General features: G+C 44.7%; 1 long non-coding RNA gene across 1 annotated transcript; it reads right to left on the bottom strand.

The window, feature by feature from the left end:
- Window positions 1-2,666: 2,666 nt before the first annotated feature.
- LOC120642928 lies at window positions 2,667-5,018 on the bottom strand. The gene is made up of 6 exons (XR_005662796.1): window positions 3,727-5,018; window positions 3,453-3,624; window positions 3,267-3,377; window positions 3,109-3,181; window positions 2,909-2,964; window positions 2,667-2,832 (listed from the first exon to the last, which is right to left on the bottom strand). It is a non-coding gene; the product is annotated as an uncharacterized LOC120642928 (long non-coding RNA).
- Between the last annotated feature and the right edge of the window lie 9,770 nt (window positions 5,019-14,788).

Genomic DNA, 14,788 nt, shown 5'->3' with positions numbered 1-14,788 from the left:
TGCATCTGGATGCTGACATTGGCGGAGAAGAAGACGCCGAATCTTGATGCCATCGAACTCACTGCAAGGACTCCTGAGAAATATCCCCTACCTGGCGCGCCAACTGTCGGATTGCTTATCCGGCAAGTCCACCAGGAGTATGTCCGGTGGTAGATTTGTAGGTGAAGGGGGGATTCCGGAGCCAAGAGTTAGATGGTCGCGAGATGACGCTAGGGTTTAGACAGGTTCGGACCGCTCGGGAGCGTAATACCCTACGTCCTATGTTTTGTGTATTGTATGAGCTAGACGACGATGAATGATCAGATGTGTTTTCTATGGGTCTCCTCACGGCGCCTTTATAGGCCAGGTGCTGTGGGTTACAAGTAAGGGAGGATATCTACTCGGGTTGTTACATGGAGTCAGGTCGATTGAGATCCTCGGAGGAACCTTCCGACGTCTAGCCGAGTGCCTATCCGCCGGGTAGTCATGCAAAGTGATCCTGGCCGAGTAGGTACCCAGTCGAGAGATAACTACTCGGATAGGAGGTACCCTGATGTACCTCCGTCAGGGAGATACTTGAAGAAATATTACTCCAGCGTGTGGCAAGATGCATGAAGAGAAGATGGCCGATTTATGAAGATCGCCCTTAGTAGTATTTTTTTAAGCCCTAGTATTGTATAGCACATTTCTGTTGTTTGCTTTAAAGCCTGTAAACTCACTAAAAAGCAGGGGGGCATATGTTGACAGCCAAATTCGGGCCGACCAGTCAGACCTGTCTAGTCTTTACAGTCCGAGTAGAATTAGGTTTCTTGTAAAGAGTCCTTTTGTAACCGTAATTGTGAAGGTGTACATCTTCCCCGGCCAATAAATATAAAGGTTAAGGCCGATTGAGGTTATTCCCAATCGAATCAATCAAAATATCGCATTACTTTTTGTCTCTCAAGCCCTAGCCTTTTCCAAACCCTAATTGCTTTCTTCTCTCGTCTCGACGGCGTTTGAAGATGTTCTGAGTGGCCTGCTGACCTCAGGACAACCCTACGTTCACGAGCTCCGACGGGATCCCTCCTGAGCTCGCTGTTCTATGTTCTACGCGAAGCTCTGCCTGCACCGCTCAAACTGGTCGACAGCACCTGTCAGACCAGTCTGCCCAGAGTTTCGTCGGTGTTGATCGTTTTGGCGATCGTTCACGCGTTCTAGCGAATTCGAGTGTGTTTGGTGTGATTTTGTGTCAATAGGGAGGATGACGGAACGGGGGAACCAGGAACTGCGCGATCAGGATGCGGGTGCGTCGGCTGTGCGGCTGGTCTGGGTACTGCCAGAGGACCATATAGAACAACTAAATGAATATATATATATACATATATATATATACATATATGTATATACATATATATATAGGGGGCGCTATTTAGAGCGCAGGGTGTTGGATTATTATCCAGCGCCCCCCAACCCCCCACACCAGCCCTCAACCCGAAACTAGAAAATGAAATCTCAAAACCGGAAAAATCTTTGTTGAACCGGAAAAACCCATAAATAGGGATTTGAAACCGGAAAATGGAATCCCAAAACCGGAAAATTCTTTATTCAACCAGAAAACCACACATGAACAGGGATTTGAAACCCGAAAATAGAATCCCGAAACCGGAAAATTCTCTGTTCAACCAGAAAAACACATGAACAGGGATTTGAAACCGGAAAATGGAATCTCAAAACCGGAAACTTGTAATCTTAATCGGAAAAGAACATGACACACCTCTATTCAGGGATCTGGAACCAGAAAATATATTTTTTAGACCAGAAAATTGTGACTTACCCCGAAAATTACTCGAAATAGGCTGAAACAGGAAAATAAAGATTAAATAACCGTAAACGTGTTATTGTAACCGAAAAAGTAAAATTTGTAAAAAGAAAATTATGAATATCAAGTATGTTGGACTACATAAGAAATCCATTTGCCTCGAAAAAAGTATCGGCCGTGGTCGGAAAAATCAAAATTTTTAACAAGAAAATTATGAATATATCAAGCACGTTGGGTGTGGGATCACACTGAGGCTAGATAAGTTATTTAAATTGACAACATGGGTAGAAGAATGTTGACCTTTTTGCCACAGGAAAACAAAATAAGGTGGAAACGAATGATTATTTGTCAAAGTTCCTGTTGATGCCTTCTAATGCCTCAGTTTATTTCTCTTAGGTTTGTTTGGACTTGGCCGTCGACTTTAGGAGCTTCATTTTTATGTTGCAAAATGAATGGCCATGACTCAGCTAGATTTTCTGGTCACACAGAATAATTTCCGGTTTGAACCTCATAATTTTCCAGTTGCGGAATGGATGAGCTAAATTTTCCGGTCACACAGAACAATTTCCAGTTTGAACCTCCTAATTTTCCAATTGCGGAATGGATGCTTATCTTTTTCCGGTTTAAAGAAGAATTTTCCGGTTTTGGGATCACATTTTTTGCTTTCGGGGTTGGGGGAGGGGCGCTGAATAATTTATTCAGCACCCTAGGTGCTAAATAGAGAATGTAGTGTGTGTGTGTGTGTGTGTGTGTGTGTGTGTGTGTGTGTGTGTGTGTGTATTAGTGGAGTTTATATATATATATAGTTGTTTACATAAACATACATAGATAAGCACAGATATATACATATATACTTAATTACATACCAAGTGCAAAAAAAGCAAAAAGCTTTACTTAATATTGTCATACTTACTCCTATTATCTATGTTTGACACTCCATCATAGTAAAATTCCCCTGCCGGGTGGAGGACCTCCTGAGCAATAAATTCGCACATGGCTTCTTGAATCACCAAAATCCTTTCCTCTAGTATGAGTGTGTCTCGCATTGCACTGAGCTGTGGAAAAAAGTGAGAATTTTAATTAGAGCAATTTACAAAACAAGTTGCAACTTTGATAAAGTTTTTTGCTTACTTCCTGCTGCCATGCGGTAAAGGTGTTTTGAGCACCTATATGGCCATGGACATTCTCTATGACACAGTATGCGCATAAATTAGTGCCCTGCGCCTGCCTCCTCCAACACTTTAATAGAAATAAATAAAATAATTAGCTGTCAATGTATTCATATACTAAAAGATATGGAACATGCAAATAAAGCAGAATCCTATCCCTACCGAAAAGTTTTTCTTCCATTTTAGTTCGGCGCTGAAATTGCCACTATGCTTTCAAATGAATTTCTTCCAAACCCTGAACATGAATCAAAACAAATAAATACAGTTGTCGTTGATTTCAAAGTAATGGCGATTGAGGTGGTAAGACAAGAATTAATTACTTGTTCAACATGTCGCTGATGTCTTTATATTGGTTTGGATTTCTCCGCACTGAGTCCATAACAAGCGCTAAGCTCTGGTCAGGAAATATGACAACTAGTATCCAGTGATCTCTGCAAGATTTCATGTATGGTTATTAAAATCCAGTTATACAGAACTAAAAGAGTTACATGACAGAAAAGACTTACGCAAAGTTGTATAGAAATAGTATGTAAGACTTGTAGTGTTGAACGCTTAAGTACTTGTACATGTTTTTGAATATTTCGACAGGATTGCTCTTGAGATTCTTGCAATTCACAATCGATGGGTCGACGAAGCCAATGTGAAAATACCCTTTTTCGGCAAGTTTGAATCTCCATCCTACGGGATATAAAATGAAGTAAGGAATCAATAGGTTTGGAACAAGCAATAATATTCCTTAGTTATATATGGTAATGAACAAGATTTAAAGAACACACTTACAGAAGCCACAAACTGACGATAGAGATGTCGGGGGAGTCCTGATAGTACAATTAGTACACATCTTCCCAATCAATCCATATGATGACCTCTCCACGAAGGAAATCTTCATCTGTAATCTTTGCGCCCTGCATGAAGTTACAATCTGGCATCGCCTTCATGTACAATTGATGTAGCCTTCGCATTTGTGTTGGCAGCAAAGGTACGATCTCTGGGGGACAAGGCTGGTGCCCTCCTTATATGGCCATTTCACCACTGGAGCTATCGGATAATCTGTCTACAGATCTGGATCTTGATTCGGAGCCCCTATTATTTGATCAGTAGTGAGCTTTGATGATTGCAAGAAAGACAAAAATCCTTATTGTTCCTGATTTAGCACAACTAGTGGTTCTATTGACTGTTTCTTTTGGGCCCCGAGCTGTGGAACATCGGACAATGATGACCCTGATTTCCTCTTCTCATATGATTTCTTAATCGAGCGATTGTAGTCCGAAAGCGGTTTATCAATTAACTTCCTCTTGTTCGATTCGCACGTTCCAATTAAAAATTTCAATTTTGCAGGGTCCACTGGTATGCTTCTCTGACTCCTTTTCTGGCTTCTTTGGCGGTGGTAGAGGAGGTGAACCATTAGATGGCGGTGAAGCAGGAGTAGTCGATGGCTGCCCAGGAGATAAAGATGAAGGAGAGTGTTCTGGGGTAGGTTGTGGAGACGATGGCGGAGGAGGTGAACCAGGAGTGGGCCGTTGCGAAGATGCCGGCCTTGATCCCTGATCGGTAGGCTTGAGCATGATGTACCGCTTGTTCCAAAGGATGTAGCCATGAGTGGCGTCTGCTAGTGTCGTCTCCCCGTTGCCTCCAGGAATATCAAGCTCGAGATTCTTCCAATCATTGCACACCTCCTCGACGCCAACTTTAGCGTATCCAGCCGGGATCTCCTGCCCATGGTACACCTCGCCTGGTGTGCTTGGCATGGCGGAACCATATGCAACAGTGAACGTTAAGTTCTTAAAGGAAGTTTGAAGCACACAAGGTGTCCGCTGGGTTATCTCATCCACCGGATAGTGCTGCTAGGCCGTCGTTTCAATTGCGGTGATTCCCGTATCGGCAGGAAGGCCCGTGGAGGTGCAGCTGCTTTTCCGTTGAGATAGGCTGGCCGTGTCGACATTAGGCTCTAGAGGTGTGGCAGAACCGCCTAAATTAATCCGGCTCAAGTGCGTTAACCATCACCCTATCCTATAAAATGGTTAATACGCACTTCAAACGGAGTAATCTGACAGTCTGTCGGGTAAAATCCCGATCCACTGTATTTCCGATCGAAACAACATACCACACGCGAAGGTGAGACCAGAGATTACAACAGCCATAAATTTTACAATACAAACTTAATAGTAAATGTTATTACAAACTGAGTTTGAGAATTCAAATCGGGTACCTCAGAAATTTGAAAGTAGATAAGTCCTTCAGAGTTTAAAAACAACGGAAAAGGAAACGACAATTAGCGACGATATATGACATCATGATGAAGCCCGTACATGACATCAATCTCACCAAGCATCCCAAACATTTACCTGAAAACAAAGTCACAAGCAAGACTAAGTATACTAATACTCAGCAAGGCTGACCAGACGAAATGGTATACATTAGCCATTTAACTAGACATGCAAGGCTTGTGAAGGCTCTGGGTTTCTTTTGCTGAAAAGCAACAAAGAGTAAGTCCTTAATTTCAAGTTTTAGCTTTCAGATTCTAGTTTTATTTAACATTCTAGGTAAGCACCTATCTATACAAACATGGTATAGAAATTAATTTCATCCAACCAGATTAAGTATCATCATTGTTCCACTTCTTACTCTATATGGCAAAGGGATCAAGCAGTCTCAATTTCCGTGAGAAACGGACGATTCTGAATTGAATTTCCAACCTTGCAAGGGTAAACCTAACACACACGCTTGGAGCACTGTCGAGTTACTCCCAAGCAACCGTTTGCTTCTCATTCCGGTTCATGGACCAAGGCCACTCTCCCCGACTACAGGGAACCACCACATCCCTGCACCCGTGGTATTGGCGGCATCACCGATTTCTTCGGCATGAACACCCGCGGCGCTACCAGATGCAATCATATCCATTATGAATTGTTCATCATCCATTGCTGAATGTTGCAGGTCCATCTTAACTAATTACTGAATAGAAATATTTCTAGTCATTGATGTCACTGATTATGCAATTTTATAAAAACTCATAATAATCATAATCATATAAGTAAAAATACAATTTTCTACAATTTTTACAAGTCCATGAAGTCACTATACAGTTTTCAACGATTTTTACAAGAATTTCATCTATGTAATTACATCCTCAAAGAAAATATACACTCAATCCAAAATTTAAATACATCAATATGAATTCCTAAATATATTGTATAACCCAGTTAACCAAAAAGTACAAAAAATGATATCCTAATTAATCAAAATTTGAACCTCTAATTCCCCTAAACATATAATGCATATCTCTAATTGGTTAAACTAAATTTGAACCTCAATTTGAATATAAATTTTATGCTAAATTTAAACTTGAATTCAGTAAACTAGACAAGAATTTGAACCTATAATTCATTAAACAAAACTCAATAAAAAAACTAAGCCCCCCGGCCAGGGGATCGGGGGCGAGGCGTGCGGCTCACAGCAGGGTGGGACGACGGCGCGGTGGACAGAGGAGCGAGGATGATGATGGCACACCGCGTGGTGGCGCTCGGGGCGGGGCGGGCCGAGGATGGCAGTCGCGCGCGCGGTCAGGCCGGGGACGACGATGCGGCAGCGCTCGTGGATGACGTATGCCTCGGGCGCGGTGTCGCACGGGCGAGGGAGGGTGCGTCCTCAACGATGGCGCGGCTCGGGCGGGGGTTGGGCAGCACGTGCTCGGGCCGGGGGACAGCGGCGCGGCTCCGGTGGGGCTGCCAAAATGACGACGTGAGGGAGATGCTGCTCGACGAGGCGGCGACGCCGACGCTTGATAAGCGAACCAAACGATGGATTCATCAGCAAAACCATAATAGAAGCATCTGAAAAAATCTGTCACGCCAAAGGTCTCATTGGCGATCATCACTGATGCCTCGCCGAAGGAGGTGCGTTAGCGAATCTGGGTTGCCTCTCCCTCTGCAAAGTTCTCTAATGGAAAGGACATCTGTCTCAGGTTCAAGCCCATGGTTTGGTGCATATGTGTTTAACCATAGCTGAACAAACCACCAGAGTCCTCCAAGGTTGCCGATTGGCTGATCGGCTCTAAGCCTGACTGATACTTGATGGAGCAAGTAGTATACTATAACCCAAGGAGATGCTTCCCAAGTGGGATGTGGTTGCGAGCTGCAGGTGTCTCTACCATCTTTAGGGTGTTGGATGTTGGGCCAATGTTGACGGTCACTAACGACCTATTCTGACTGTCAACTCCTGCGCAAATGGAACCATAACGTGGAATAAATGCTCGGATAGACTTATTTACTAACGAATTTCATAGATGATGTTCTAGAATGTGTGCAGGTGATTTTTAGCTAATTTTGCAACATAATGTGTGGCATGATCCAAGACACGACGTTCCAGCGAATTAGGATGCGACACGTGTCAGAACATGGATTAGAGGGCCCACCAGAGCAAGAACCGAAATATTAGAAGCTCATCCTCATACCAATGACAAGTGGGCCCAGGGCTTAACCCAACTGAAGAAGGCCAAGGTCAGTTGGGCCCACTAGGTGGCCGGCCGACCACCCTGGTCAGCCGCCAGCCCGTGGGCCCCACCAACTTAAACCTTCGACGTGGCAGCTCCTGATTGGATGTAGACGTCGGTTCTTGGTGGATCAGCTGCAGAAGACGCTCCCCTATAAATACAAAGGGGTGTGAAGGAATGACACACACCACACCCAACACAACTCACCTCTCTTCACTTTGGAGCTTGGAGGCCTTCATCCTAGATGCTTTAGGCAGCCTAGGAGGTGTAGAAGGGTTAGAAGGAGAGTGAGGAGGAGTCAGGGGAAGTGCCGGACTTGTCGGCACTCTTCTCCGCTTGTACCTCAATGGATGCTTATTCGGTTGTAAGTGTTCGAGTCTTTCTTATTTAGAATTAGAGTTTCGTTGCAAGTTATTATTTCTACCTTATATAAGTTCAGTGTATGCTTAAGAGTAGCATTTGATCCTAGCTTAAGACCCTGGATAGAGAAGGGTAGTCTTGGCCGGAGTTAGGATTAGTAGGGAATAGCGTAGACGTGGTGTCTAGGCTAGACTATACCACTCAGTTGTCTAGTAGTCCCACAGTTTGTAGAGATAGCCGGCAGGTGGTGACAGCCCTGTTCGAGCCCTAGTAATCCTCCACGTTCGGATATTGGATAGAGCATTATTATTGGAGCTATTGGCTTGTTTAAGCCGGTTGAAACTAGTAGCTCAAAGTATAACGGCGAAGTATCTCTTCCTCTAAAGATAGATTCTAAATCTTAGGAAGTCCTCTCTGTTCTACCCCTTTTGCACCAGTGTGTGTGCCCTTGGATGAGTCTGAACTCGTAGATAGTGTACTCATGTTTCTCAGTGGATACGATACCCCAGAATACTCCTGAGTGAAAGCTACAGTGGTATCCATGCGCTTGCGGATTTTATTTATGACGTTACAAAGTACCAACAGCCAACAGTTTTACCACAAAAGATAAATTTCTCAAGCCACATGTTTAAAAAAGCAGCATGTTCCCTAATATCTGCAGCGCCAGACTTGGAGTATTTCTCTATGTAACCCTTGCAACCTCCAATATTCCTAGTGTAAAATTTGAAGTTGGGTTTGGAGAGAAGATCCTAGGATCGGTCGGGAGCAGAGATGTTGAGACCGGTCAGCATTAGAACATCTAGCAAGGTGGGGGTCATCGGTCCGTGGCCAAAGATGAAAGCATTCAGAGCGTCTGACAAAAAGTAGGAAGTGTTGACGCTCACTAACGACCATTTCTAGGCATCAACTTGATCAGAAAATCATAAGAGTTTGCATTTCTTACACTCATCTTTATCCAAATAAACCCCTAAACCACACTTTACCTTCTAGAAAATGTAAGATGTGTTTTTGGCCCGACATAAAATCACAGGAATTATCAAAGCGCTGATTCAGGCTCAAACGGAGCAAGTGAAGCCCAAAGACCACACCAGACTAGCTTAAGACAGGCCATACCCTAGAGTAAGGACAAGAGGAGGCCCAGGGCAGCCCGCTGGACGAAGCTGGGGGCGGTTGGCACCCCTAAGCCGTCGGTCGACCACCCTGGTCGGTCGACCAGGCCCGTGAGCCCCACCGCCTCAGCTTCGTCACGTGTTGCCTCCTCACTGGTTGCTTAAGGCAGGTTCAGCAAGTCCTAGCCCGTGGGTCCCTCCTATAAATACAAGGGGGGGTAGAGATTAGAACACACACACACACACTCACCTCACCTCTCATCTCAAGGCATTCTTGCTTAGTCTATAGTCTTAGTGGAGTTTAGGAGAAGTCTAGGAGTCATCAAGTCCTCGGAGTTGCTCGGGAGTTCTAGTATGGGTTTATCTCTAGTTCTCTCTTGTAATATTCGGTCATTTGTAATAGAATTAGGCTATGGTTACCGATATCTGCTTGAAGTATACTCTGAGTTATCGGATATATGCTTCATGATCTGGCTGCATTATCATTCGATGCTTGCATTGCATGATCGCCCTTTGCTTGCGATGGTTAACATATTGGCCTTGGAACTCTATCAACTGCTACAGTATTTGTATGGTTGCTCTAATATGATATATGTCCATCCGGAGGGTAGGGGCTCCGCGCGAGATACTAGAGTATCGCTTACTAGTGTAAACATGGTGTCTAAACTAGATAAGTGTTGCTGGATATTAACCTTTCCCACGGTTTGTAGAGGTAGCCGGTAGGTGGTGACAGCCTGTTTGAGCCCTAGTAATCCTCCACGTTCGGATTGGGGGTAGGAGGTACATAAAGCCGCCTGGGTGCACGGGCTCCTCCCGTCATTTAGATAGCAGTTTCCCGATTGTGTAGTTTAATCTCTGACAATCTAACCATAAGATAGCATAGATATAGCTAGCCTAGTGTTGGCGCCTACCAACGTCACCACCGGGAAACAGCGATGATGCCCGCAGACGCCAATTGGGGTGGCAGTATTTCATGAACCATGAATAAATCTGCAAGCGCACGGAATACCGCTGTAGCATTTTACCCGGGAGTATACCGGGGTGTCATTTATGTTTCCGCATGGAAGGCAGTGAGTGAAGAGATATAGACTAGTTGATGAACTTTATCTAGATTGGATATTCTCATGCACAAAAAGGGGTAAGATAATAACATGGTAGGAGGTAGTGTGACACACACACAAACTACCCTCTTAGATAAATAAATAAAAGAAAGATAAAAGATGCTCTAGGCCGGGAGCAAGGCATAAGTTAGAGCTCGAGTCAACTGTGCTAGGCTAGCTATATCTATACTTTCTCATTGGTTAGCTCGTCAGAGATTAAACTACACAACAGGGAGATCGCTATCGAAGCAACGGGAAGAGCCCGTACACCTCGACGACTTTATGTACCTCCTACCCCCCATACCAAATGTGGAGGATTACTCGGGCTCGGACAGGACTGTCACCACCTGCCGGCTACATCTACAAACCGTGGGTATAGTTGACATCTAGCAACTCTTAGCTCATCTAGATACCAAGTCTACACTAGTAAGGGATACTCTAGTGTCCCGCGCAGAGCCCCCACCCTCCGGATGGACAGACATCACACTAGAGCAATCATACGAATACTGGAGTAGTTGATAGAGTTCTAAGAATAAAAGACTAACCATGTCCAGCACAGGGCGATCATGCAATGCAAGCATTGAATAATAACAAAACCATATCAAGAAGCATATACCCGATAACTCAGAACATACTTCAAGTAGATATCGGTAACCATAGTCTAATTCTATTACAAATGACCGAATATTACAAGAGAGAGCTAGAGATAAACACATACCAGAACTCTCGAGCAACTCCGGCGACTCGATGACTCCTAGACGTCTCCTAAACTCCACTAAGCCTAAAGACTATGCAAGATGAGCAAGAGAGGAGAGTTGTGTGGTGTGTGTGTGCTCTCATTCTCTACACCCCCTTGTATTTATAGCAGCGAGCCACAGGTGAGAACCTCTGCAACCGACCTAAAGGACCAATGGGGAGGCGCCACGTGCCCTGGTTGAGGCGGTGGGGCCCACGGGCCAGGTAAGCCGAGCAGGTAGGTCGGTCGGCCTGCCCGGGTCACCAACCGCCCCAACTTCTTCTGGCTGGCTGTCCTGGGCCTCCTTGTCTGATCCATGTTGGGGTTGTCCTGTCTTGACTTCATTTGGATTGGTTCTTGGGCTACATTTGGTCCATTTGAGCCTGAATCGTCGCTCTGATATTTTCTGTGATTTTATGTCGGGCCAAAGTGTGCTTGCAACCTCCATATTAGCTCCAAAATACAACTTGCATTTTCTAAAAGGTAAAGTGTGGTTTAGGGACTTTATTGAATAAGGATGCGTGTAAGAAATGCAAACTCTCATGATTTTCTGATCAAGTTGACGCCTGGAAATGATCGTTAGTGAGCGTCAACACCTAGCACATTGGACTCGAGCTCTAGCTTCTGCCTTTCTCCCTGCCTGTAGCATTTCTCTTGTTTATTATTTCTCTTGAAGGTAGTTTGTGTGTGTGTCACACTACCTCCTACCATGTTATCTATCTTACGCCTGTTTATGCAATTGAATATCCAATCTAGATTATGTTCATTAATTAGCCTATGTATCTTTATTCGCCGCCTTCCCTGCGGAAATATAAATGACACCCCAGTATACTCCGGGGTAAAATGCTACAGCGGTATTCCGTGCGCTTTTAGATTTATTCATGGTTTATGAAATAGCTGCCACCCCCTTGGCGTCTGCGGGCGTCATCGTTGTCTCTCAGTGGTGACGTTGGTACGCGCCAACAGGAAGCCAATACTAACATCAGCTCATTCCTGATCATTTCTGACAAAGACAAGGTTATGCATTTTCCTATGTCATAAGCATCCCAATGAGTCTAGTGCAGAGAGGCCATATGGCGGAACCAGTTTCTCCATCCTGGAGTAGAACTCGGCCACGATCTAAATGCTTGTGACCAATCTAGATTCATGTTGGCAGTCTTAAAGGGGATCCTATTGGTTTCTAGGTTTATGAAATTTGTTGGATCTGGATCGCCCATGGGGCCTAAACAAATTATGCTGGGCTGCTCTGCCATTGGGATAACTATGTTGTTTCTCATGTTCTAGAGAGAAGAAGAAGAACAATAATAAGCAAATGCAAGAACAGAGGTAATAGAGATTGCAGAAATGGCGAAAGAACAGAAGTAAAGAAGGACATTGTACCCGGGGGATCTCGAAAAAGTAGACCATTGCTGAAGAAAGGTGAGTCCTTGACGCTGCAAGAAGGGAAGATCTTGAGTCCCAAGAGAGTGCTTCGCATGAAATCTTGGGGGCGGCGGAGCAGATTTGTTCTTGAGGAGAGCGAAAGAAAAGGGTGCTGAAGAAGGATGTGCCGGTGGAGAAGAAGATGGGGTGACGGAATGAGATATTTATAGTGTTTGCTCCCAAGGGTATAATGAAGATTTGATGCGCCGCCTACACGATGTGCGAGGAATGGTTTGAACACTGTTGGGCATGTTGGTTCGGAAAGGTAATCATGACTGGAGCAAATATCAGAGCAAAAGGATATATTACTCTGAAACTGGGGGGCAAGTGTTGACACCATTTGTTGACACCAGCATGCGTGGCATGGAAGTCGGCCATATTGATAATACCGCTGCCGATGGGCTAGGGAATATTCTAGATTTGGTTCTGCGGACCCGGCTTGGATTCGATTTGTTTCGATTAGGAAATCTTTTACTTTTTTGCCAAGATATGTATCTTCCGTGATCGGCTAGGACTTGTTGGTTTAGACTATAAATAGCAGTTGTACGGGACCTAAGAAGGTTGATACATATCCAATAAACAAAGCTTTACGTTTCTGTTGCAATTTACTTTCTAGTCGGCGACCTCATTATTTTCTTTTGTACGAGTTCTTTAGAGCCGATCAAGGATGCCTCACATTCAAGCGACTTTATTTTCTAGTGAGTTTTCGTTTACCTAGTAAATCTAAGCTTTAGTTAACTGGCGCATCATTATTGCTTCGTTTAGATTTATTCAAAAGTTATCGAATTGCATCTAGGTTTTAACTTCAGGCGTATCGCTGTTGTCTCGTCTAGATTTGATTCACAATTTATCGATATTTTGCTAGATTTATAGGTTTTTCCAATTGTTTTAGCCTTTATCGATTTTATCCATCTTGAAATACGTTCTATCAGTTATCAGATTCCGCAATATTCTTATAATATCATCAAGGCATTTTAGATCTGTTTTAAGCGTAATCGATTAGCCTTATTCAAGTTACACATTCGTAGCTTTTATATCGTTGTGCACATACAATCGGCTGCCTTGGCCGATCTATCGTTTATCGTATCGGTCGCACTTTGCTGATTCAATTTCGCAAGCTTCCAGGTTATTATACGCTCGCACTAAATCGCTTTAATTGCTATCTTTTATCGTTTCCTGCATCAACAAAGCCTGCCGATACACTTTGCGAGAGATATTCGGAAAACCAGCCGATATGCTCTCAGATCTAATGTTTGCCGATTTCTTGTCAATTTACAGGTCAAATTGACTGGCACACTTGGTTCGAAAGAATTTGCAGTCTGGGCTTGGCGAACGGTGCTCTCAGGCTTGGTGTGTAGAATTTGCGTCAACAATATCAACTCTCTAGTCTCTATACCAGAAAATCACACACCAACTCTCCATTCTCATCTAGATGAACTAAAACAAGTAAATCATATCTATATATGCACAGCTAAAAGTACCACATATTTGAGTTCAAATGGTATAAAAATCAAGAAAACTTTCCCAATCTAAAAACCTCCCATTTCTCTATTTCTAAACCATAAAAAATGAGCTATACAAGAAATAAATGATGAGAGGAACAAATTCCTAACCTTTACAGCTGTTGAATGGACAGGGAATCAAAGAGTCTTCACAAATCGTGGAAGAAATGGGCAAGAACTTCCCCCACCCGAGCCAAGAACAGAAAGAACACTGAGCTGAATGGCTCGGACGGGGGAGGAAGAAGGGGGATAAAGGGTAGGGGTTATTTTGTCCCGATTGGAGCCACCAACCGGGACCCAAGGCAACATATTTGTCCTGACTGGTGGCTCCAACCGGGACCAATGGTCCCAAAGGCCTTTGGTCCCGGTTGGATCCTATTGGGGAGAGACTCCACCAAACAGTAGAGAAAAGAAGATAGATCCGAAGACCCACAAAATGAGAGCAAGTGGAGAGAGCTCCAAAAGAGAGGAGCCCCTTTGACCCCTTGGGTCAGCAGTATATATAGAGGGGGTGGGGCGGGAGACAATTTGCCCTCGGCCCCCTGAGAAGTACAAAATTCACACTTTGGGCCCTTGGGCCTTTACACTCAGCCCATTTAGCTTCATGGGCTTGGCCATTTCCCCAACAGTAGCCCCTCAGCTACTTTGGTTTGGTCAGTATGACAAAGCATAGTAGCTGAATACATATGAATTGGCCCAGACCTACGCCGACCTCAGCCACGAGGATTGTCCTCGTGAGGACCGCCCGCTCGTACGCCTTACTAAAAATGCGAGCCCCTCGAGCCGAACTCTGTCGACGAGGGAGAAGCCGAAGTCGTCGTCGCCGAAGGCAGACAGAAGCCAAAGTCATGGTCGCCGAAGGCAGACAGCGAGCCCCTCGAGCCGAACTCTGTCGATGACGGCGAAGCCGAAGTCGTCCTCGCTGAAGGTGGACGGCGAGCCTCTTGAGCCAAGCTCTGTCGACGAGGGCGAAGCCGAAGTCGTCCTCGCAGAAGGTGGATGGCAAACCTCTCGAGCCGAGCTCTGTTAATGAGGGCGAAGCCGAAGTCGTGGCCACCGAAGGCAGATGGCGAGCCCCTCAAGCTGAACTTTGACGATGAGGGCGAAGCCGAAGTCGTGGC

This window comes from Panicum virgatum, chromosome 7K, assembly GCF_016808335.1.
Source record: "Panicum virgatum strain AP13 chromosome 7K, P.virgatum_v5, whole genome shotgun sequence".
NCBI lineage: Eukaryota > Viridiplantae > Streptophyta > Magnoliopsida > Poales > Poaceae > Panicum > Panicum virgatum.
This window is presented reverse-complemented; position numbering and strand designations above follow the sequence as displayed.